Here is a 25093-nt window from a genome sequence, read left to right as displayed (position 1 = left end):
TGGGATGTCTTAGTTCCATTTTCAATAAGACCAGAAGTCGTGTAATCTGGAGACTCCGAAGTGCAAACAAAAGCTTCCAAAAGAAGCAGAGGCAAGGCAGAAGCCATACACAGAAAGTTGAGAAGAGACCAGGAGGGAGATGAAAACACCACTTTAAATGAGAAATCTGTTCCTGAAGTAGGGCGAGGGGGAGAGGTACTCTTCCTGGAAGAGCTGACTCTACCCCCACGCCTCTCCCCACACCTCACCTCTTCATTCCTTCTTCACACCCACCACCACATCCTCCCTTCTCCCTCCTCTCCCATCTCTTCTCTGTCACCATCAGGACCAGAAAGGGTTCAACAAGGCTGGTAGAGAGAAGTCCTCCTGGGCCCCATTTGATTTGTGTGACGGAAAGGTGACAGGACTTTATTTAATTTTTTAAGATTGCCAGATGGGAAAGGAACTGTAGGCTCCTGGGAGGATATGGGGGCAATTCCAGCTGAGACTTCTAGCAGCACAGGATATGGAGACTGATTAACATGGCCACCTCACAGCCAGGCAGGACTTCTAGTGGAAGAAGGAGGACATCAACCCACACAGAAAACCTTTGACCCAAAATGTACCCTGCCTACAGGATGTGCAGGGATAAAGATGGAGCAGAGATTGAGGGAATGGCCATCCAATGACAGGCCCAACCTGAGACGCAGCCCATAGGAGAGAGACAACCCCTGACACGATTAACAATACTCTGCTATGCTTGTAGACAGGAGCCTAGCATAACTCCCCTTTGAGAGGCTCTACCCAGCAGTGGATCAAAATAGATGCTGAGACCTACAGTCAAATATAAGGCGGAGCTTGGAGAGTCTTGTGGAAGAACTGGGGGTCAGGTAGGCTAGAACAAGCTGGAGGTGGCAAAAACTATATAAGAAGAGCAACAGAGTCAACTAACCTGGGCCCATGGGGCCCACAGAGACTGAACCACCAACCAAAGAGCATGCATGGACTGGACCTAGGCCCCCAAAACATACGTAGCAGATGGGCAGCTTGATCTTTATGTGGGTCCCCTAGCAAGTAGAGTGCGGTCGTCTCTGACATGGGCTCTGTTGCCTGCTTTTGGATCACTTTCCCCTAGCTGGGCTGCCTTGTCTGGCTTCGATGGAAGAGGATGCACTTAGTCCTGATGTGACTTCATTGGAGGGAAGGGGGTTCAGGGGCTCCCCTCTTCTGAAGAGAAGGCAGGGAAGGGGAAAGAGGGTGGGAGGGTAGGACCGACTGGAAGGAGAGAAGGGAGGGAGCTGAGATTGGGATGTAAAATGAATAAATAAGTACATTTAATTTAAAAAATATGACTAATAAAAGGATATAGGTAAAATACTGTTACTATCCTTACCAACAGAAAAAGGCTGGTGTCCAACAAATGAAGCCAAAGTTCAAAACTGTGGTCCAGCCTTTTACCAGGACTCACAGTCAATGCTAAATTAAGTATCTCTTTGAATGAGGACCTGCAGGAGATCAGCCATTCCAAGAATGGGACAATAAAGCAAATACTATCACTAAGATGGAAACGAGGAAAGTGCAGAGAAGGGATCACACCAGGATTTTCCTGGCTAAGGCTGAGCAGCAGATGAAACAAAGAGGAGATTCTAGGATACAGGACCACACTGCCATGGCTTGAGCATCCTCTCTCTAATAGCCAAGAGCTGAGGGCATAAGTTCAGTGTTCAGAAGCCACCAGGCCAGAGTTACAAAGATTGTTAGGCTCGGAGCCCTGACCCTGGAAACTCCAAATAGCCAGGCTCGGCCATCTATCCTCAACAGGCCAATTAAACAGACAAGTCACAGTGAGAGAGAGAAAAAGGGGTGGGGGGAGGCAGAGAAAGGAGACTGGTTCCATGCTGCCTTATTGGAAAGAGGAACTCACGTGAGCTTCCCTGCCTTAGGGACTGTGAAGAAATTATCCTGTGTATCAGTTGCTGACGGACAAGCACGGATGCTAATTAAATTCTAACTCATACCTGGGGACTGTCATAAGCCTAAACGCGTAGAAGGCCATGGAATGTTGTAATTACAGAAATACAAAATGTAGACCTTTATAAATTACAGGACTACAAACACCAAACAAATTATGAAAGGAAAGGCTGTCCTAAAAAGAAAAAAACAAAACGCGGAAATAACATAATTCAAGCCAAATGTATCTGTTACATAAAAAAATAAATAAATTTGTTTAGCTTACACAGTTAAAAACAGATTTTTCATATTGTCTCTTGAAGCAAAATTTAATTTCATGCCAAAATAAAAGAGATATATCTCAAAACTGATTATGAGAAATTGAAAAAGAGGCTGAGAACTTACACCATACAATGCAAAGAGAATCAGTTTTTAAAGATTACAGTATCAATACTAGATAAGACAGAATTATGGAACCATGGAATCAAATGAAGGGGGGAAAAAAAACACAGAACACTTGGCAACAGTAGATTTCTTGTTCAAATTGGAGACTTGATGGGTTGTAAGCGTTGGCACCTGCACGTAATTCTAGCATTTGAGAGGCTGAGGCAGGAAGACTGCGCAAGACTGAGGTCTTCCTGGCCTATACAACAGGAACCTATCTCAGCAGGGACGCCTGCCTCCCAAGGGAAAACAGGACCTACCAGGCATGGGCACCAGCTTCTCAAAGGACAGTAAGCAATTAAGGGTTGTAGCATTAGCCCTAAGGATCATTTTCACAGCTGTCAGGCCCTGTCTTAGAAGGCTGCTAAGGACTCTCTTTTGTGTAGCCCTTTCTCTGTAATTTGATAAGGGAGGTGAGGTGGCTCTAAGGAGGACTTGCATAGAAATACCATCTGATAAGGACAGAGCCAGAGGAGCTGCCCAGGAGTTCAGCTCCTGCCCTTCCCTGGTGAATGGGGTTGCCTGTGAGATTCCAAGAAAATTGCAGGTTTGCATGTGGGAAGGGAGTGAAGCCTCGAAGAGTTGGTGATGAGCAGGAATTCTTGGTTCTCTGTTGGGGAGGGGCTTCTCTCTCTTCTCAAGTCCCCCAACCATTCCCTGCCTTTCCATCCTGCCTCATCACCATATAATCTAGCTTTGTCATTCCTCAGAACACTCCCAAAGGAATCTAAGCATGCTATAGGGACACCTGTTCATCTGTATTTATTATTCACAATTATCTGAAAGTGGAACCAGCCTTGACACACACCTTTCTCCCCAGGAGAAGCAAGATGCTAGGCTCCATCCTAGAGCGAACTAGTCTTTACCAGACAACAAACATTACCACTTTGACCTTGGCCTTCCCTGCTTACAGAGACAACTAGATAAAATTCCATGTGCATAGACAATGGAATTTTATTAAGCTGTGGAAAATTAAATTGTGGCATTTTCAGGAAAATGAGTGAAAACTGGAGATCGTTGCGTTAAGCAAAGTAATCCAAATTCAGTAAGACAAACACTGCGAGTGTTCTGTCATGCAGAACCAAGAATTAAATTTATATGCATGTAGACAAGATAATAGAAAGTGTACCAGGAAACAAGGAGTAGGTTTAAATGGAGGAGAGAGAGAGAGAGAGAGTAACAAAATGCATGTGACCTGAAAACAAAAGGGGGAGTGGGGCAATTGCAGAGAAAGGGACCAGCAAGAGGTAGTAAGGAAGGGAAGAACAGGGACGGGGACAGGGAGGGAATGAATGGGAATAAAGAACAATTATATACATCACAATGAGATCCTGTATATGGCTAGGCACTGAACCCTGGTTCTCTGAGAGACAAGCAAGTGCTCTTAATCACCGAGCCATCTCTCCAGCCCCCAACATGGTGCATTAAGAAGGATAAAAAGCCACACTGAAGGGAAGTAGTGGGCCCCTGAAGCTTGGAAGAAGCCCTAACACCCCTAAGCCATGCGAGTTCAAATCTTTTCAGTTTATTCACTTAGCATCAGCGTCCCCCTGAGTTCTTACGGGCCGAGCTTTTCTTGCTAAGGCTCTGTTCATTACATGTAGCCTACTGGGGAAGGACTCCAGTCTTTCTACCCATTGGCTGCTTTCCCCACAGTTCAATTCTCCTATACAGTGATGGTGTTAATACGTGTGTGTGTGTGTGTGTGTGTGTGTGTGTGTGTGAAAGAGAGAGAGAGAGAGAGAGAGAGATGTAATATTCCATTTAAAAATGAGCTCACTGAAAAATATTTGAGATGATGTAGATGCTAATCATAAGAGTTTGGAAGCAACCCTAGATCTATTGGTAATTCACCACAATAAAATATATCTCTGCTATCACATAAATCTATGATTCTTTATAGTATCATAGACACACATTAATTCTAAAATAAAGGGTAATTCCCCTCCACAAACTTACTAAAAACACATTGTACTTGAGACTCTTTTTATAGTCTCACACTTGCATCATTTTTTTCAAAAGTTAATATTTTTTTTATTCAAAAATCGTAGGCAATTGAGATGTGATTCTTCCTCTTTGTTGAAAAACCTTTCTAAAAGTATTTGTCACTCACAAATTTGTTTTATATTTTTCAAACTTCAGTTTGGGTTCTCTGCAAATAGTCACTGCAAATGAAACCTCTTGTGAGACAGCAGAGCACATGCCGAGTGAGTGCAAACCACAGGCTGTGGAGGCAGAGGAGACTGGCTCAGGTGTCAACATGCCTTTCCTTCCCTTTCCTTTAGGAAGCAGCCTGAGGGGCCCTAGATTGAAATGTCCATTCTCTTTGGTTAGTTCCCTCTCCAGCCAAACGTTACCACCTTTTATCTTTATCTTCAAGATCTAGGAGACAAGATTGGATGCTCCCTGCATCATGCTGTGGTCCATATGGTGTGCCAAGAGGCTGTGCTGAAATCCTAATTCCTAAAGTGCTGGAGTTATTACGTAGGAAGCTAGGGGAGTTTAGGTCAAGGATGGGTCTTAACAAATGTGACTGGCAGCCTAATGAAGTAGGACCAAAGTCATGCATTCGCCTCTTCTACCCTGTCAGAAGAGAACCTGTGATGAACCAGAAAGCATGCCAGACCAACCTAATTCTACCACCTTAATCCTAAACTTCCCAGACCTACAAGAAACCAAGCTTTTGCTGATAATAAGCTCCCAATCTTTGGTATTTTTTTTTATGGTGGCCCAAACTGGCTAACAACCTCTTCATCTTACAGTAACATTTCCCAGCCTAGACAGTACTGATATTTTGAGTCTCATCATTCTTTTCAGTGAGAAGGAACCTGTCTTCTTCATTATAGGATGTCCTGCGCTTTCCATGAATTCTACACTCTCAATACTAACAGCGTCTTCTCTCACTGTGAAATAAAACAATATTTCCAATCATCATCAAATGTTCCCCATAGAAAAACACCTCTCCTAATTCAACCGACGCCTCGGGAGTTTGGAGGCTGTCAATGTCTTATGGACGATCCACAGATAGCAATGTGTTTCTCAGAGAACTTTGGTGGGAACGCATCCTATGACGGTATCTGCCACATCTGTTCCATTCAGCAGAGTTCAGTCTTGACTTGGTGAGATCCAAAACACTCATTAAGAACTTCCCTCATCCTTCTTAACCATGGAAATATCTAACCTATTGTTTGTATTTGGGTCCTCTACCTCAAAAAGGGGGGTGGGGAAGGAGTTCTCTCTCTCTCTCTCTCTTTTTGTAAGAAATGCAGCCCAGTACTCAGGTGTACCTGAGGCAGAACATATCTCTGTCGATGTCTTGTTACACAGTCCTACTCTAGAGCACATACTCAGTATTTCCACAGCACTTCTGCTCCAGTGTCCCAGCTGCTGTGAGGAAGAAATGAGGGAGACTACAGTGACGGAAGACCTTTACCCAAGCCCGCACTAAATCATTAAAGTCATCCTTCTGAGTCATTGTGTAGACAAGCAGACAAGAAGGGGACCCATGGAGGGTGGAGGGCTGTGCGTGGAGTCATTACAATGGGCCACCTATAAAGTCCTGTGGGCTCACAGTGAAAAGATTGCCTGGAATGGCACAAGTCTTTGGATTTTGGACTTCTGAACAGTCTCAGGGTTGCTAAGATTTGGGGCACACTTAAAGAGACAGAAATGATATTTTGTGAGGCCAGGGATGGAATATTATCATTTAGGTGGTTTGTTTGTTTGTTTGTTTGTTTGGGGTTTGGGATTGTTTTTTGCTTTTGTTTGTTTTGATTTTTCTCATTTGGTCATTGATTAGATCAAGACATATCTAATGAAGTGGTGAAGCACACCTTTGGGTGTATCTGTGGGAGCATTTCCACACAGGATTAACTGAGGAGCAAAGACCCACCCTGAGTGTGGGCAGCTTCATACTGTGGGCTGAGGGCCCAGAACAAATAAAGAGGGAAAAGCAGACCAACAGGTGAGTCCCAGAATGCCCCTTCTCCACTCCTTCATCAGCTGACTTATGAACAAGCAGTGCCACACATTCCTGCTCCATAGACCCATCCAACGCTGCCTCTGTCCCAGTGGACTGTAACCCCTCAAACCATGAGCCCAAATAAACTACTCCACCATTAAAGATATTGGGGGATGGCCATAGTTTTCAGATTATTCTCCTTTTTATCTTGGATGTCTATAAGAGGCCAAGAGTAGAAAAAGGCCACAGGGGTGGAAGGCCTGAAAGGTGCATCAATAGAACGCCTGTGAACTCAAACTGGAGGGAAAGAATACTGGGATAGTAAGGTTTACATGGGGAATAAGGGAGCAGGAGAAGTAAAGGGAAGGGTTGGCCCATGCTAAGATGTGAGAGACATGCTGCTCTAGAATCTAATTTTGAATGGAGTTACCCTATAAAGGTAAATGAGGTCAATCCCAGAATCCATGGATGGTCAAAGGAAAATCCAGCGCCAGATACAGGATACCTCCCACCGCTGTTGGTGTGGAGACCCCAGAGGCTCTCGAGACAACACAGGCTACCACTGTTCTTCTTGAGTGTTTATCAGAACTAGATGATAAGGTTCTGTCGCTAAAGACACCAGAAATCAAGAGGAGATCGAGCCGGAAGTCGAATCTCCTTCCCTGCTGGCTAGCATACAGGGCACCAGAAAAGCCTTCAGCAGTCTAAGTAGCTGTGGACCCACGGGCCCCACAGGGCCATGCTGTTGTGGGGGTGGCTGACTGCTTTCTGCATTTGAGGCCTGCTCCTTGGAAAAGAACTCAAGCCCGGGGCTGTAAACCCAGTTTAAAGCTCATAAGGGGGCCCCAGAGGAGGACTTCCTACCATGGTTTCGGTAAAGTGACCCTCTGTCAGGCTTCTAAATATTTATTGGTTAAGTAGCTTTGCTAGGGTGTTTTGTCATAGGAAGAGAAGGGTACTAACACAATGACCAACCATCTCAAACTGTGGACAGAGCTATCACCAACTTTTCTCTCTCTTCTGTTTACAATAGCACAGATTACAAGCAGCCCCTAAATTTTCCAGAGATTGTAGAGTTTTTAATGAGCAAAGCTAGCCTATCAATGCGGTAACACATCTACTCGATTTTCATTTTGTCCCACTCTGCACCATCTGATAGAAGACAGTCTTGGGCTGGTGTGACAGTTCCGAGAGTAAACGCACTAGTTCCCAAGCCTTACAACCTGAGTTCAATGCCCTGCCCTGCAGGCCAGAAGGAGAGAACTGACTCCCGCAGGTTGTTCTCTGGCCTTAACATGTGTACTGCGGAACATAGTTCTGCCTATGCACACATGCACGCACACACACACAGAGCTTTAACAAACATGCGATTCAATGTTTTAAGGGCTCTCCACAGCCACAGCAAGGCGTAACCTGTTCCCACATTCCTCCTCATCGGCTCATGACTCGTTCACTCCATACTACAAAACCTTGCAGTGCCGGTCATTCACCACCCTACTGAGTTTGGAAAGAAATATTTACATGTCAAAAGTGAGAATTAGCTACACACACTCATCAAATACACGATGTACACTGTTTGGGTTCCTCCCCCCAGCTATGATTTTCCTAATTTTTAGACAACTATAAATTACCAGAAGCAGTTCTGGAAAGTGCTTGCATGCAGACACCTGTGCTGGCAGGAGGGTGTGTCCCTGAGCAGTGGCAAAGGCAGCAATTAGAAACAGGAATCTAAACGTCCTAGCAAGGACTGAAGGGAACCTTCCCTCCACTGGGTGTAAATATCGCTGAAACCGCAGCTGGATGAGAGTGTATTTCCGGAGAGGGTCAGCTGATGAGGGAGATTCACCTGAGTGTGGGTAGCACCATTCTATGGTCTGCGGTCTCAGGCTGAAGAAAGAGGAGAAAGGAGGAAGACGGGCGAACACAGGAATTCCTCTTTGCTCCCTGACTGCTGGTGTGACGGAAAGACCCCTTCACACACCAGCCACTGCTGCCATGCGCTGCTCCCATCACCGTGAATCCCTAGCATGACTGACACCACCTCCTCGAACCGTGAGCCAAGATAAGCCTTCCCGCCTGTGTAAGTCCCCTTTTCTCTTGGTCACAAAGTCCGTGTGAGTTTACGCTACCTGATAAAATCAAGCTGTGGACCTCTAAGCTATCGTGACAAACTCTCCAAGGGTGAGCCTCTACCACCAGCTGGGCACAACCCTGGGCAGTAAATAATGACCTTTTTTTCTGTATTTTATCATGGAAGCTAAACGAAAATACTCAGTAGAGGAAGAAACCACCTTGTTCTGAAATTATCTTTATTCTGCACAGTTTTTGTTTTGTTTTTATTTATTTGTGTGTGGGGAAGGCTGTGGAAATTCCACCCCTATGTGCATATGGTGAGGTCCGAGGAGGGTAACTTTCTGGAGACGGTTCCCTCATTCGATCAGGTGGAACTCAGCTCAGCCATCTTGGTGGCGAGCACTTCTGAACCACTGGACCACCTCGCTGGCCTTTATTCTGTTTGTTCCTAACGATGACAGCGATGAACTGTGTATTAGCTGCCTCTCAGCCAGGTAGGGAGAACCTATAACTGGGCCGGACAGAACTCCACCCAGGCCATCTTAACTGTGAATGATCTGAAAGAGACTTTTTACGTGCCTTAGAATGCCAGGGCTGTGTTTCCACAGCCCTGCCTATTTTCCCCGCCCTTAATGAACACCGTGTATCACAACGGCAGCTTCTCACTCAGGAGATACTTCTTCTAGTGTTTTCTTGGCTGAAAGACGCTGCCATGTCAGCCCCTTCCCATATATTTCATTTCTTAGCCAATTTTGGCTATAGGAATATTTCCCCAGCATATTTTAAGGGTATTTCCTGACCAATTTTTTTTTTTTTTAATTTCCTGATTTCATGTCAGTGACGGTCAGGCCAGACTGTGTGAGCTCTACCCTGAGGAATTTGTTGTTCCTGCTAGTATTTTTGGCAGGGTCTCAAGTAGCCCAGGCTAGCCTCAAACTCACTATGTATCTGACCTTGAATTCCTGATCCCCCTGCCTCAACACCCCAAGAGCTGGGATTACAAGTAGATATCACCATGCCAAGTTTATGAAGTGTTGGAGATCAAGCCAGGCTCTGAGAATTCTAGGCAAGCACTCTGCCAACTAAGCCATAGGCCCCACCCTATTCTGAGGGTGTGATACTTGTACATAGGCCAACTACAAGAAATAAACATCAAACTTTGGGGTAGCTGCAACAACTGAGACTTACATTAATGGAGGAGATGGGCAAATGACAGCATTCTATGGTGGACAGGTATGGCGATGTAATGTTGAAAGGACAGCTGCATATCCCCATCCAGTCTGGGCTACACAGTGGACCCTGTTTAAATAATAAAAGTCTCTAATGGGTCTGTCTGTATTCAGGGCAATAAGGAGTGAGCAGGGTCGTGTGGGGATCCAACAAAGGTAACTGGAATGCACTTTTATAATAATAATTTAGACAATTCTTGATTTTGTTAAGTAAAAGAGTCAGAACTATTTGTTGTTAGAGAACAAGAATGTTGTTACAATCACCCGGGGGTGGCAATGTGGGGCTGCTCCCATAGTGTGCTCCCGCTGTGACCTGACAATCACCCAGTTTCATTCCTGCATCACTCACTAACACACCTTCAGTCTGCGCAGTCTCCTCTGGCACCCTTCATGGTTGGCACCGCTATTCTTACAGGTACAGGAGAGCCATGCTTATTAGCAGCGCTGGCTCTGAGGTCAGTCAGTTCCCGGGGCTCACCACACCTGACTGCTGATGCTGGCCTGAGAGAGCGACACCTTGGGTTGCTCACCTCTCTACCTACAGTGCACGCCCTCCTCAGGAAGTGAGCCAGACTCCCCTACCCACTGTCTTCAGTCTCCACCTTCCACACCCACTGTCTTCAGTCTCCGCTTTCCACATCTGGAAACACCTCGTCAGGTCCCGTTCTCTGCGCTGCTCTTGAAAATGTACTTCGCTCTCTCTAAGGGACCAAAGGAGCAAAGGAAGATGGACACTGGCCAACTGCAAGCAAATGTGCAGAACTGAAAGGGTTTTTTTGTTTTGTTTTGTTTTGTTTTTTTGTTTTGTTTGGAGTTTTTTGTTTGTTTGTTGGCTTACAGTGGCTCCTTTATTTTATACTTTCATTTGACTTGAAGCAAAGCATGTTCTGAGTCAAGTGTTCCTACCCTCTAGAGACCTGTTAATGGTTGGAGAACACCATTTAAAGGCTAAGGAGACATGGTAAGAAGACCAGATCCATGATGGGCATGAGGCAGAGGCAGAGGCAGACAGATCTCTGTGTTCAAGGCAAGCTCCAGCCTAGCCATGGCTACCCAGTGAGACTTTGTCTCAAAAAAGGTAAAAAAACAAACAAACAAACAAACAAAAAAACCACCTAGAGACACCATTTGGATTTCCTATCTTACCCTCATGACCTCATCTGTGAAAACAGTAATGCTCATATCACAAGATTATCACAAGCCTTTAAAAAGACAATATATATTTTAAGTATTGGCACTTAATAAGTACTCAGAAATGTTCATTTTCTTTCATTCAACATAATCATTTCTGGTTAAGAGCTTTGGCATTCAGTATTATTTTCACGGACTAATAATTACAATTACAGCCACTATTTTTCCTAAAGTTGCCACTAGAATTTAGCACCTTGTGCCCAGTTATTAGTCTGACCCTTGCTATGAGCTAACACCCCGAATGCTGGGTCCTTGCTGAACACGGAGCTTTTTCCCCTTTTTCCCATTGGCCCTTTAAGGATGTTCACATGTTATATGCCAAGTCTAGATGTCATGGTCTAACCACGGTGAGAAAGGTGGGCTGGAGAGACAGCTCATCATTCAAAGGCGTTTCCTGCTCTCGCAAAGGAACCCACATCGGTTCCAGATCAGTTCCCAGCACTGACCTGGTGGCCAACAACCATCTACAACTACAGTTCCATGAGCTTTGCCGCCAGCTGCTGGACTCCATGTATATAGTGCATAGAAGCTCTTACAAACACAGACGTGCACACACACATAAATAAATAAATAATAAATTTTTAAAGAAAAGTGACAAGTCATTGAATCTATGTAAGTAAGCATCAGAGGAAATGAAGGTCTGGCCATTCACTGATATTTACATTATTTGTCTATTGGCTCAGTCCACCTGTTCTCTACCTCCGACTGGATATAGCCCTTGCCTTGCCAAGTTTCATAAACACTCTAGAGTTTGACTCACAGCTTGTTTCCTGGAACAGAAAAAAAGAAATCGAATACGGTGAAATAACAACACTGTCATTCAGACAGTTGCAAACCCAAGGTCTGAAGAGAAATGGGGTCAGTATGAAATATATATATATTCTAGGCAAACAAATGCATTTTTGCATTCTTTCTTTTTTTTTTTTTTTCATCAATCCTACCTGCCAATGGGGTTATTTCTGTGGAAAACACCAGGATTTGTGAACCAAATCTCTGAAAATTTGACTAAGTAATAGAAACGCTCACAGGCAAAAAGATTCTTTAACTTGGCTGAGAGGCCAAAGAATCAGGCTCAGCAGTTTCCTCAGTTATTTGGTTAAATCAGTTGTTCCTGATTTGTTTTAGTTTTGTTTTTAAACGGGAGAAGGATGAGGGGAAGTGAGGGAGAGGAAACAGGAGAAGGAAAAACTTATCCCTGAGATGGGGCTGCCACTCAGCAACTCATTTCCATTTCCCCAGATGCTACTTTCCTCACCTGGAGAAGGCAGGTGCCCTCTAACACCCATGAACCCTAACATTCATTTCCTCTGTTTCTTCCTGCATCTGTTGACTCTACACCCCCAGCTCTGAGACCCTGGTGCTTTCAGACCCTCATCGGCTTCCAGGGGAAAATCCCCCATTCAGCTGAAATATCTTGGGCTCTCGAGACAGTCCCTAAAGACACGGGGACACAGAGAAAGTGACTTGAGTGAGTTTGAATGCTCTCAGAATTACCCTCTGTATTTCTGGAGCAACCAACCAAATAAATCATCCTGTGTCACCTACCATTAGGATGTAGCCTCACTCCTCAAGGACCACGGTACAACCCCATGAGCTTACGAAAGGCTTCCTAGCAGACAGGGTGGCCGTGAGATGGCTCAGTAGGTAAAGGGCACTGGCTGACAAGCCTGAAGGCTTGAGTTCAATCCCCAAGGTCCCACACAGCAGGAGAGAACTGGCTCAATAAGTTGTCCTCTGGCCTCTACATCTGTGTTGCAGCACGTACGCATCAAAGTAAGCATAAGTAGCTGATAAAGATTTGTTTATATTTTATGAGGGTTTTGCCTGTGTGTGTGTAGGAAGAATACTCATGCAGTTTCCCAGATGCCAGAAGAGAGAATATAAGGTCCCCTAGAACTGGAATTAAAGATGGTTGTGAGCCAACATCTTTAACTGGGATTGCTGGGAACTGAACCTAAACCCACTGCAAGAGCAGCAAATGATTTTAACCTCCCAGCAGTCTCTTTAGGCCCCATAAAGGTTTCTTTTTTACTGTTTTTATTTTGTTTTTGAGACAGGGTTTCTCTGTGTATCCTTGGTTGTCCTAGAACTTGCTCTATAGACCAGGCTGGCCTTGAACTCACAGAGATCCACCTGCCTCTGCCTCCCAAGTGCTGGCATTAAAGGCGTGCACCACCACCGCCCAGCCTTTTTTTTTTTTAATGCATTCTCTAAAGGTAGTGTTTTCTTTCTTGGGAGACTTCCAGTGAACACCATTTTCTTCAGGTCATTTCATATGGCATTAAAAATGATCTTCAGCAGCGGCAGAATCCAACAACTGTTTTTATTATGCCATTCACTTTATATTTACATTTTATATCCCTGTGCATGCTTCATACAGAGAGGAAACAGGTTCAAAGGGTACAGCAATATCTCAGGAATCAAAGCAAATGAGTGATGGGACTGGGGTGCTAACTCACTTAGATTAATAACACAACTCCGAACCTCCGCTTGCCTTTCACACCAGCGAGACCCCATCCTGACCAAGGTTAGTGTCTAGTTCTGTGGAACATGCCAAGGAACTAGAAAATAAACAGAAGTCGCAACCACAGCAAAGAAGAAGGCACCTCAATCCTCCTCCTCATTCCTCATGCAGAAATGTCAAACCCCCAATGTGAAGACGATCTGGCTTCAGCATCAGTCACGCCATTGGTCACGCCGTTGGTCACCTGGGGTCAGTTCAGCTGATGTGACTGGCTAGATGACCAGCCTCTTTTTCCTCTTTTCCCATCCCATGTGCAAGCAGAGCTGTGTGCTCAGTCACAAAGGATGACCTTCCCTGATGGAGGACCATTCTTTAGTCAAGGGTATATTAGAAGCTCCATTTACCTGCTAGAATTTCTAAGCAACCCTCAAGAAATTCATGCTCCTGTCTCTCACCCCAACCCCACCAACATTGTTACTGTCCTATGAAAAGTATCCAGGCTGCGCCAACAAATAATGTCAAGAAAAGGCTACAACCTACTGATTTTAACTGTAGCTTGCAAAACAAAGCAAAACAAAAAAGTATCATGAACTTTAAAAGGCAGGAAGGGTGGCAGGCTGGAACTCACAACTTTCAGGTGCCCTATCAGGTTTATAACTGAGTGGAAAGCCTAAAGTCATCTTCCACAGTACAACAGCCCCTACAAATCAGTGGCCCGGAACAGCCACTTGCTCATGAGCATGGGTGCTGTGGATCAGGCATGTGAGCAGGAGTATAGCAGGAGCGGCTTGTCTCTGCCACCATGTTAGACTCTCAGCAAAAGCCTCTCAATGGCTAGGGGGCCTCTGTACGTTCACACCTGGACTTCTGGCCAAGATGACTCCTCCAATACTGCGGCCTGCAATACCTACGGACGGCTCAGACTTCCTACAGCATGCTGACCGGGATTCCTAAGAACGAACATTCTAAGAGAACCAAGCAGAACTCACATGGACTCTTATGACCTACCCTTGGAATTCATGTAGCTTTGTTCCATTACATTCTATTGGTCAAAATAGTTACAAGCCTGGCTGCATTCATAAGAGAACACATACCAAGACTCTATCTGTTGTGAGGGTGACAATCAGCAAGCCGCTGGCTATTTCTCCAAAACTGCTGCACAGAATCATTGGAGCTGGAATTACAAAGAAGAAAAACGCAGAGAGACATTGGATTGGGGATCAGGGAGACTACAGAGAACCCCCTTCATCTTTCTCCAATAAGTATCGTCTCGGTTTTCAATTCCATTTCTTCCTCAGCAAGATAGAAATAGAACTTATAAATTGGACCACATAAAACTGATTATTCACAACCATTTCTATTCCAAAACAACTGTAATTTGTTCAATCTAATGCTTAATAGAAACAGAAAGCTAAAAAGTTTTTTAAAATATAAGTTGTGTTCAGGGAGGGAGGGAGTTGATGTTTCTGTTTTATTTAGATTTGTTTCATGGGATTTTGTAACATTTCTAACAAAGAGAAATTGGTATCTTACAATGGCTTTTTGTATTTTAATAATCACCTAATCAATTTCCATAGCACATGCCCTGCGATTATGATTCTCCTTCATTTAATGCCTGAAAAATATAATTTCTAAAACCCTCATTAAGGTGTTATTTGTAGTACTGTGTAACAATTTCCTGCAAGATGAAGCTTTGCATTGTAGAAGAAAGCTCCTTAAGACACAGGATGTTTTAAGATGGGGTGAAACATTCCACCTGCAGGGAGTGCATTAAGCTCAAGAAATAAACAACTCAGTATCTTCAAGAAGTCCCTGAAACTGAATAGATTTACTAGATTACTCATTTTTCAAACTTATATACTCTCCAACTAGCCAAACTGCCTAGAAGAGGCTCAGACAAACTCAGATGCTTGGGAAAGATACTTTCTGACCTGTTGAACTGCCTGTAAGTCAAGAGTCACCTCCAGAGTTCCAGCTTTCATGAGCTGCTACCCATGTTGGGATAAGATTTTGGTGAGTTTTCTTTGAGTCTTTTCTGCTCCTGTAAGCCCTGATCCATACTGCTCTAAGTAACCTCAATAAAACACATTGGTTTACCAAGTTGGATTTTGGTGATATAATCGTCTGTCATCTGGTCCCAATCTGGGTTGAATAGATATTTGTTCTCATCTCCCCAGGAATAGTGTCACACTATAGGCTGTGGTACTAAATATAATACACTTGCTTTTTATGAACCAAATTATTGATCATTGACAATTTTATACCTCTTTGTATAATGTTCTATCAAATGCTACACTCCACCCACATGTAGTATTCTTGATACACAACAGATTAACTTCCTATAATAAAATTTGTTAAAGCATGTTGATAGTCACCCATCACCATCCACACTAGCAGCCATCCACTTCTTTACTCTTGCAGATACATGACTTGTCAATCAGACATAAAAGAGAAAGATGGACAGGAAATTGAATTCCATTTAGCTGAAAATAGAAGTTGGACAAATGCCAAAATATATGTATCTGCAAAATAATGAGATGCTGTCTTTTAAACATCCACAAAAATTGGGTCTAATGATGGATCACAAGCTTTGGACTTTCCAGACATGTTCTAAGTAACAGAACACATACACAAGCTCTCAAAGACAAGCTATCAGACTGGAAGCCCACACAGCTAACATCCGGTTTGCTTGCTCTGCCTTGTTTATCTCCTGGTCAGCTACATTAATTCATTTGTGGAGATACCTGGAATCCAAGAGCACAACAATTGAACCCTAAATAAAGCCAGCTGAAGCAATGCTTTATGTCTGACACAGCTAGAAGGAACAAGCAAGAGTCCTGCCTTTGGTTCTGAAGATTCAGAATTGCACCCATTTCTAGACAGGGTCCTTTGTCTCACATTATGCAATACTATATTCATTTTAAAACTGAAATGCCCATGTCCCTGGAAGTCCACTGGGCCTGAGGAAGTACAGACAGGCATCCAGCTATTTATTACTGATAGATCATTTTTCCTTTGTAATACTCAAATGTCAAATTATTTAAAAATTAACTTGGAAACCATCCCTCGCTGCCTGCATGAAGATTTGTTTCATGCCTGTCTTCCAAATTCCCCTCATATTAGTGCCTCTCTCAGACCTCACCAGAGAATCTTCTCTATGCAATGGATGGTGAGAGCCACAACAGGGCAAGATTCAGACAGTGTGAGAATGTGGAATGATCAGCCCTAAATGAAACACTCTCTCCTCCCAATACTTGGAGGTCACTGTGGAAGAGTGGGCAAAAAATAGTGTCACAACAGAGGTGGTGGATGACTATGAATAAACAGTGTCTTCTGGGCACAGCAAGGATTAAGGGTTAATCCTTAACAGCAAGGGTTAAGCTAGGATTCACAAGACCTGTGCAAACACCAACTTGGCCAAATCCCAGCATGAATAAGGGAGGCAGACATGAAGTCCCACCTCTAGCTAATGAGCTATTGGCAATTGATAGTTTCTGTGAGACAGTCAGCGTTCTCTAAAAGTTTTACCCCTAGTAAATAGACATACATCCAAGAATACATGGGCAACACAGATTGTACATGGCCAACACAAACTGGATTTGATTTCTTTTTAGAGAACACAAAGTTGGATGGGTCAGGCAAGAGGGATGAATCCAGTAGGAGTTGGGGTGAGTGAATAAGATTAAAGCATGTTGTACAAATTCTCAAATAGCTAATAACATTTAATCAACTTATAAGCTTGGCATAGTGGCAACAAGCCTGTAATCCTGAGAGGTGGAGGCAGAGAGGATTAAGAGTTCAAGTTCATCCTCAGCTACATATGAGAGTTCAAGGGCTGACTGGAATACATGAGACCAGATCTTCTTTTTTAAAATGTAATAATTTCTAAAGTTACTATGGAAATAATAACTATAGGCAACAAAATAGCCTTCAGCGTCTATGGTCTTTTGCTGACTGACACAAGGGTACCTACACAGATTTTCAGTCCTGTGGGGATATTAGGTTGTTGGCTACTAGACTCTTTTTATTAAAAAAAAAAAAAAAAAAACCCTAAGTAAGAGAAGGTTGATTTTGTTTCCTTTTTCCTTTCCAGAGGCCTCTAATGCTGCCTGGTGTCAGGGGGACCCTGTGCTGGTTATTATTCGTTATCACTATGAGTGAGCTCTGATGAAAGCCAGTTAAGGAACACAGGTTTTACCTTAAAGGTACTACCCATCGTAGCAGGGACAGCATAGAGGCAAGAATGGCCATAGGAAGGAGCATGGAGGAAAGAGCAGAAGGCAGCTGATCACATGGTGTCCGCAGCGAGGAAGCAGAGAGAGGGGCTTGCTGATGCTCTGCTCAGTTTCTCCCTTTTATTCACTCTAAGACCTCAGGTCACCTGATGGGGCCACCCACACTCAGGGTAGATGGTCCCTCTTCAGTTAAACGTCCCAGTAAACGCCATCACAGACACACCTTGACATGAATCTCCTAGGCTTGATTGCTCGCCCAAATGCAGTCAAGTTGACACTGATAATGGACCACCACAACCCAGTATAGCCCAGGTCCAGAGGAGGAGGAATGGAGGGATCCCCACATTGAAAACTGATCTTTGAGGCATCACATAATGGCTCTTCTCTTGCCAAATGAAAATCACATTCTTAAGAGCCTTACTCGCACCCCCTTCCATCGACCCCCCCCAAAGGAATAGACATGGATGGCAGGGAAGGAATGTATAAATGTTCTGCTGTCAACAAATTTTGAAAATATTTTCTTTCTAAAAACCAATGACACGTTTCCTTTTCTTGGTAGAAACTAGTAATGAAAGAGAGAAGATGCTTTCAAACAATTATACTATTAAAAAAAAAAGTCTGTTAGTCAGAAAGCTGGGCACTGATAATAATGGAACCTTTCCAGCCTATGGTTTAATTAAGGATTGCCAAAATTAGCATGCATGCCCTTTCTAACACCAAGTCCCATCCTGCCCACACCCACCCCACTAAGCCTCTACGCCTTTATCTCACCAAACACTGCCATCTCCCCTTTTCATATTTCTCTCATACCTGGAGACCATGAGGATAGGTTGCTCCAAATGAGCAAAAGAAAGAAGCATTGCCCTCCAAGATGAAGGAAAGGATGCTGACATCCGCCTTGTTCCAGGCCTTGAGAGACTGGTGTAATTACCTAGGAGAGGCTGCGGGCAGATGGCAGCCTCCGCAGCCCAGGCGTTAGGTCAGCAGGGCTCCGTGAGATGCACTCTCTGACATTTTGCTCAAGATGTTCCCAATACACCAAGTTGGCAGCATCGGAGCCTGCCAAGTGTTTGCTAGCCTGAAATCACAGCCTTGTCAGGATGCCTTAGCCCAGGGAGTGTGTGCCTACCCTCGATTCCTCTGCCAAGTCAAAGACCAGGGACAGGATAAGAGGCTCACTCTCATTCCTGAAGGAGAAGCTGGAACACCAGCATAGGGCGGGACCGAGTCCAGCAGAAAGATGGACAGCTGGGGCTCTGTGGGTAAAGTACTTTCCACACAAGAACCGAAAGCACGTGCCCAGACACCAAAAATCCAGGTGTGAAAACATACATAGAATCCCAGCCCTGGGAGGCAGAAATGGGAATCTCTGAGGGTCACTGGCCAGCCAGCCCAGCCAACCAATGATCCTCAGGCTCAGACCTTATCTCAAAAAATCAACTGGAGAAGCAAGTGAAGGAGACACCTGATCCTGGCCTCTGGCTTCCACATACACGCTCACATACATGCTTTTGAGTGTGCACATCCAAAGGTGGAGATTGGCTGTCCCTGAATTTGGTCCTTTAGACTTCTTCATTTCCATCTCTGTGGTTCCTAAGCAGTCAGTGAGGGCTGAGAGTGCAAAAGAGGCCTGATCACAGCAGAAATGTGGTCCCACTAATTACAGAGCTTCTGCCTCCCTCAATATTCATCTCATCCCCACCCGACCTGACAGGATGTTTATCTGTGTCCAGTAGAAGTCAGAATAACACACTAGCTGTCCCCAGATCTTAAGAGACTGGCATTAGGAAGGACGACTTCACAAGGACCAGACCACATGTGGCAGGCCACTGCTGGTCCAGGAAGACCCAGGCCATTCTCTCCCTTGCATACGGCACTTCAGGACTCTGCTGGAGTCATCGCAGAGGCACAGGCAATGGCCCAGAGATCTGGGAAGGTCTTCGATTATGAAAACACTACAAAAGCTAGTGGCCTAGATAAGAGTAAGGGAGGCTTCCAGCACGAGAGGCCAGGTGACAAGCTATACCCTAGGCCTTCACAACTAGGACCTTTTTGGCTTTTGAGACAGAGTCGCATATATGTCAGGTTAGCCCCCCCAGTCCACCGTGTAGGCGAGAAGGACCTTAAACTTCTGATCATCCAGTCCTGGCCTCCCAAGGGCTGGGTTTACAGACATCCGCCACCACTGTACCTGGTTACTGCATACTGGGGATAAAATCCAGGACTTGTTGCACGCCAGCAGGCTCTCTTTAAAAGACTAAATGTGTTAACACTCCACTTGTAAGGAGTGTTAACTGGGTGGATCTGGCTTCCTGTTATCACTAGGTCACTCTGAGATGCAAATTGGGATCTAAGGCACATGGACAGCAGATGCCAGGACACCCAAAGGTCTTCTAGATTTCCCAGAGGCATGTCTTCAGAGAGACAGGAAGACAATCTCCCAGTTTCACACAGCTGGAAAGTAGGGGAAAATGAAATTAGAACTTTCTGGAGCCTTCACCCTAGACCCTGTGCATCAAACACGTTGTTATGTGGCGTGTGTGTTTATTCACTGTTTTGTTGTATGTTGTTTTGCTCCTCTGGAGTTCAGTGTCACATTCCCTCCCCTCCAGCCCTGCCCCAACCTCCCCCCACACATACACAACACAAAGCCAAGATCTGAAAGTGGCTCTCCCCTTGACAGAATGTCATGAGAACTAACAAGAGCACGTCTTTAAATGCTTTGATCACACAGAAGACAAACTCAAGCAGAAGTTTGTATTGTTACAGTGATTCTAATGACTATAATTAATACCAGACAACATGATGATAAGAACGTGTTGTCGTTATAATGCCTAATTAGAGCTGTTTCATCATTATTTCCTTCCTGGGCCTAATGACCACGATCATCATTATTAATAACGGTTGGAACCACGGAGAGACAATGGCTGCATGAATAAGCAGCTTGGTGCCAGCTTGCCGTTGTACAAGAGAGAGCATTCCAGTGGTCTCTTGCTGGTCATGATAACTTTGTTAGCTGTGAGTGATGGTTTAATCAGAAATGACAAGTAGCACAAAGCTCTAGAATGGGAGAAAGGCAACTCAGGCCACCAGCATCTCCCTGGGGCTGCACCTCTCCTCAGCACAAAAGATACAGTTAATCTCTAGCACAACCCCCAAGAGGCCACCATCATCTGTCCATATCCAAAAGGCCATTGGTAGGAAGGCCTAGCTCCACTCTGAAAGCATGGGCCAGCCACCTACACTTTGTATCCCCCTAAGTACAAGGATCAAATTCCACTTGCAGTCAGAGAAAAAAATACAACTCTCTGAGACTGTGGAGGCCAGCACCACTCTCCTTCCCCGGGAAGGTCTGCCCACATCTAACCTGCAGGAAACAGAGTGAACGCTGAGTGGGAAAGAAGGAAGGTGTGTGAGAAAGACCACAGGAGCCCAACTCACCCATCTCATCACCTTCTACCACCAGCTCTTCGACAAGTGACCCTTCTGCCTGTGGTCTTACTCATCAAAGACACTGCCACTGCTGAGACTTGATTTAAAAGGCTTTTCCTGTAAGAAGTTCTTAATTCACACCCCCATAAATCAGGTTATAACAGGAATGTATAGAACTATATTATTATATAAGCACACACAATAATATCATCATAGCACCATATGACATTTATTATTAAAGTAGTATAATGCGAGGTGCAGAAATGCAGGCCTGTCATCTCAGCACTTGGGAGGCAGAGACAGGAGGATCGGGAGTTGGTTATACTCCGTTACATAGCTAGCTTGGGGCCAACCTGAGCTGCATAAGACTCCATCTCAAAAGGATAAATAATGGTGACATATCACTTAATACCAACATATACAGTACATGATGACAGTATAAATATATAATAGTAACATATATAAAAGTCTTACATTGAGATTTTAGTACATACAAGATTTCGCCACATATTTGTGCTCATATAATTCTCAAAACCATTTCGTCACACCGCTGTTACATTTAACTCATGGGTATGTCCGTGTATGTGGCCGTGCATGGGCACAGGGTACAAGTGTTTGTGAGTGCTTGGGTGTGGAGGCCTGAGGTCAGCTTCGGGTGTCGTCTTTCAGAGCGTCATCATCTGTTTTTGAAACAGAGTCTCTGCCCGGAATACATCAAGCAGGCTAGGAAGCTAGCCAGCAGGTCCCAGGTTTCCACTTGTTTCCCTCCTCTAGGATTGCAACTGTGTGCCACTGAGCTCGGCTTTTTAACGTGGATGATGGGGATTAACCTCGGGTCCTTGCGCAGACGATTAGGCCACACGCTTTGTGTACTAACCCTTTCCAAGCCCTGCTGTACTTAGGATGATTATCAATCTTATTTCTTTCAGATTAAGCCCAAACAGGGAATTTTGCTAAGGTTGGGCATCCAGCAAATACAATCTGTTAAACACTCGACACTCTGCCCTCTGCAGCAGCAACTACAGAAGACGGCCATTTATCATACAGACTTGGAGATGAACACAGGGCCACCTGACCTTGACTTCGATTTCTGGGCTCCATTCCATCACCATTAACAATACCCCTACTTCCTGCCCCTGCCCCAATAGGAAATCCGTAATGTAGCAGATGTTCAAGAAACGTTGCTTCTAATTGAACTGAACTGACACTCAGTAGCTGGAGGCAGGGTGGATGAAAACAGGGGTACAAACCTTTGCCTCGAAAGTGACACCTGGGCTGTTGAAAAGAAAAAGCAACAGGACTGAAACAGCACCATACCAGGCACCCAGCAGGATGCAGACATCTCCAACAGATAAAAGCACGGATAAACAAAATCAGCTACAGAAACGTGTATGAGATGCCAGCCTCACCAACCCTCACTGTTCTGTCCCTCTCTACAGAAAAGCTTATACAAGGCATTGCTTCAGTTAGATTGTTTTGTCTTGTTTTGTTTCTTAAGACAGAATCATAGGTAGCCCAGGCTGGCTTTGAACTCCTGATCATCCTTCTGTCTCCCATAGATAATCCCGGAATTACAGGTATGCGCAGCTGTGCTGGTTTTATGTTGTACTCAGAATCAAACCCAAGGCTTCTTACGTACTAGGCGAGCACTCTGAGAACTGAATTATGTCTTCCGCCTTAACTTTGAACTGCTGGTCTTCCTGCCTCTATCTCCCACGTGCTGGCATTCCAGGAAAGTGATACCACGCCAAGCTTATGTGGGGCTGGGTTTTATGCATGCTAGGCAAGCACTCTAGCCACCTCCACAGCCCTCCAATTAGCCTTTTAAAGAATAAACTGCACTGGTTTTCTATTGTTATGGAACAAAGTTACCACAGACTCTAGTAGCTTTATGTGATAGCTATGCATTCCCTCATGGTTTCCGTGGCCGGGAGCCCAGACACAGTTCAGCTGTTTTCTGACCAGCCTTCCCAAGGCCCAGAGTCAAAATATTGGCCCGGGCTCATTTGGAAGCTCAGCACCAAAAGAAGCTGCCTCCAGCTACTCTGGAATAGTTTAAAAAAAAAAAGTTATTTCCTTGGAGTTATGTCTCAAGTCAACTTACTTCTTCAAAGTTAATATAAAAAAAGTTAAGAGACAGAGACAGAGACAGAGAGAGCACCTCTGTTATAGGTACAGATCTGAGCCCAGAGGACTCCAAGGAGATCTCCAGATTCTTAAATCCCAGAACAAAGATCTGGACCAGGGACACATGGATAGTGATGGTTTAAGAAGGAAGAGAGAGCACTCTTAAGACTGGCAGTAGACTAAAGAACTGAAGGTCCAAGACTCAACAGCTCTGGACCAGTTGTCAGGCCCTTTGTAAGTCATTCGCACAGCACCCTCCTCTTATTTGCATATCACCCCCTTTCCTCAGACATGTTCTGTCCCTTACACACAGCCCTGGTGGGGAGGGGTTTCACTCATTCTGTAAACTGACTGTTTTCATGTGCTCATGTTGATGTGAGTCTCTCCATGTTCTGCTGAGAAACCAGAACGTCCTGATATCTCTATAGGCAGACAAACAGGGCAAAGAAGGCCCAATGTTGACTGATGTGATTTTCACTTAAACATTTAAGGTGGCCAACCCCTGGGCTCTTTTCCCTCTGTAAGACAAAACCGTGGTGTTGGGCTCCCCTCCACGTCCTGGGGAACTGTTCCGTGAGACTCTAAAATCTACCATAGGAGGTGGATTTGCTCCTATGACAGAACCAAATCAGCTTCCCTCTCTTTGTCAGCCCTGGAAAAGCTCAAACTGGCCAAATCTGAGGAAGAAAGGCAACTTCATCACATCTCCAAAGATAACCACCTCCACCCTGACTTCAGCATTTGGGTGCAGTTAATTCTCCCTCCCCACCTTGGAGAATTTGTCTCTGTGTTCTCCTCTATCTATCTATCTATCTATCTATCTATCTATCTATCTATCTATCTATCTCTATCGCTATCTCTCTCTGTGTGTGTTGTATACTTTCACTTTCAGTAAAACTTGACTGAATGCTGAAATCTTGCATTTCCTGCCTTTTCATTCTTTATGTCATCAGAGAAAAAAAAATAAGTACTTGCAACCCTAGACAGCATCCTGAGGGCACCCCTACCACTCCCTGTTGTTTGGCATCTGCCTCTAAAGAAGCCCATGTCCTCTTTTGGGGGGATAGTTCCAATTAGGCTAAGATCTCTAACAAAATCACCCCATAACCAACTCAGAGTCAACAGAAGGCGCTTGATTACGCTGCAAAACCTTTGTGTTTGCCTGTGACAGCGGACACTGGTAAAAACCTGTAAAAAGTAAGCCACACTCTTCGCTTCCATGGCGAGGGAGAGGACTATAGAAAACTCAGTACCAAGGAGGAGATCACAGGCCATGGTGAGATATTTCTGTTCTCCCTCACCCTCCCTCCATCTTCCCACAGAACTGCTTTTGTTGCCTCAAAATAAGAGAATCCACATTCAAGTCTGGGTCAGGCTAGCATAACCTTGTCTCTTTCAGGAAATCAATTTTCAAGTTAAGGTATCTTCCCAATTACTAATTCCATCTCTCAGACACTCTACCCTACCCTGGCCATCAATGCACAAAAGTGTTTACTAGGAGTCTGTATTTTCCTCTTCTTGGGAGATGCTCCCATTATTCTCCAATCATGATTCAGGTCAGATTCCTGAATTCCCTTCCCTCTCCTGTTGTTTCTAACACAATAACAGTAATGACAACACCAGCCCTGGCTATGACAATGTCAGACAGATCTGACAGAATGGAGGCGCTCTCCCCCGCCTCCTACCAAGACTCCCACAACTGCACATCTGTCAGGGGCTGATGGGAAAACAAACCAAATTAAGTTTAATGTCAGGCGGTATCGCTTCCTGTTTGGGAACTCTCTCTCTATCCCTTTGTCTCAGGATCTGTGGATGTGACGGACAGCCACAGACCCGATTAGCATCTTCCTATCATCAGTTCTGGTGAGCTGATCTTCTCTCACTAGAATTTGAGATTCTGGTCAGACTCTCAATTCCATCTGGCTAGTCACTCATTATCATGCAAATGTCAGCTTCACCTGAAGGCAAGCTCTTTCTTCTTAATATTTAAATTCCATCTCCTTTTCAT

At 44.6% G+C, this 25093-nt stretch overlaps 1 long non-coding RNA gene across 1 annotated transcript in view; it reads right to left on the bottom strand.

The window, feature by feature from the left end:
• Positions 1–18526, bottom strand: part of LOC132654645 (uncharacterized) — a 336065-nt gene extending 317539 nt beyond the window's left edge. Inside the window, exon 1 of the long non-coding RNA XR_009592302.1 lies at positions 18337–18526. This is a non-coding gene — a long non-coding RNA (uncharacterized LOC132654645). The remainder of the gene's footprint in view (positions 1–18336) is intronic.
• Positions 18527–25093: the final 6567 nt, after the last annotated feature.

This window comes from Meriones unguiculatus, chromosome 6, assembly GCF_030254825.1.
Source record: "Meriones unguiculatus strain TT.TT164.6M chromosome 6, Bangor_MerUng_6.1, whole genome shotgun sequence".
Classification (NCBI taxonomy): Eukaryota; Metazoa; Chordata; class Mammalia; order Rodentia; family Muridae; genus Meriones; species Meriones unguiculatus.
Note: the sequence above shows the minus strand (reverse complement) of the source record. Positions and strands in the feature narration are given on the sequence as shown.